This window comes from Galeopterus variegatus, unplaced genomic scaffold, assembly GCF_000696425.1.
Source record: "Galeopterus variegatus unplaced genomic scaffold, G_variegatus-3.0.2 Scaffold4662, whole genome shotgun sequence".
In the NCBI taxonomy this organism is placed as follows: domain Eukaryota; kingdom Metazoa; phylum Chordata; class Mammalia; order Dermoptera; family Cynocephalidae; genus Galeopterus; species Galeopterus variegatus.
Genome location: NW_007730773.1, coordinates 127,712 through 128,610, shown reverse-complemented (window position 1 = coordinate 128,610; position 899 = coordinate 127,712).

The window sequence follows — 899 nt, the reverse complement described above, 5'->3', positions numbered from 1 at the left end:
AGACATGGACCCTGATATTTCACTAAGAAAGTAGTGAGGAATTCAAGCTCTGACAACTATGTTTTCCTAAACTAGAAAAGGAGGGCAAGCCCATGTTGGGGACTGATTCCTTCTTTTCAGTCCTATGAATGGGTAATGAAATCAGTAGTACAGACATGGACCCTGATATTTCACTAAGAAAGTAGTGAGGAATTCAAGCTCTGACAACTATGGTTTCCTAAACTAGAAAAGGAGGGCAAGCCCATGTTGGGGACTGATTCCTTCTTTTCAGTCCTATGAATGGGTAATGAAATCAGTAGTAAACACACCTCACTGATGATTTTAATCACACCGAGCACCTGTAACTGCCAGGAAGAGGGAGATTCCCAAGCAGCAAGAGCGAATTCTATTTTTGTCATCACTTGGCCTGTCGAGGAAGCAATGGCCTTGTGGAAACCAGGAAGCCAGATGTAGCATGCCTGCCATGTCTGCCCCACGCTGATGGGGAGTCCTCGAGGGGAGCTGCTAATTACTTACACACACCTCAGTAAGTAGGAGCTTCCAGCGACAGATCTCAGCAGCAAGAGAAAAACCGCTTTTCTAAGTGTCCCTTCCAATATGATGCAAAGTCTGAAGATCTACCATTAGAGAATTCTTGTAATCCACCTGTAATGACTCTAGAAGTTTCCTGCTAAAATAGTAATAAAATTGAGAAAGCAGGAATCAGAAGGGAGGTTCAGGTCCTCAGTGAAATCAGCTGCAAGTCTGACTTGTGGATGGATCACCATGTTATGGGTTCAAGTCCTTTTATTCCCTGTGCAGAAGCCAGACTGGCACCAAGCTCAAAGCTGCCTGGCAAGCCACCCCTTTCTCTCCCACCTGCAAGTAAACAAGCACAAGGTCGGGCTACGACACCAGCT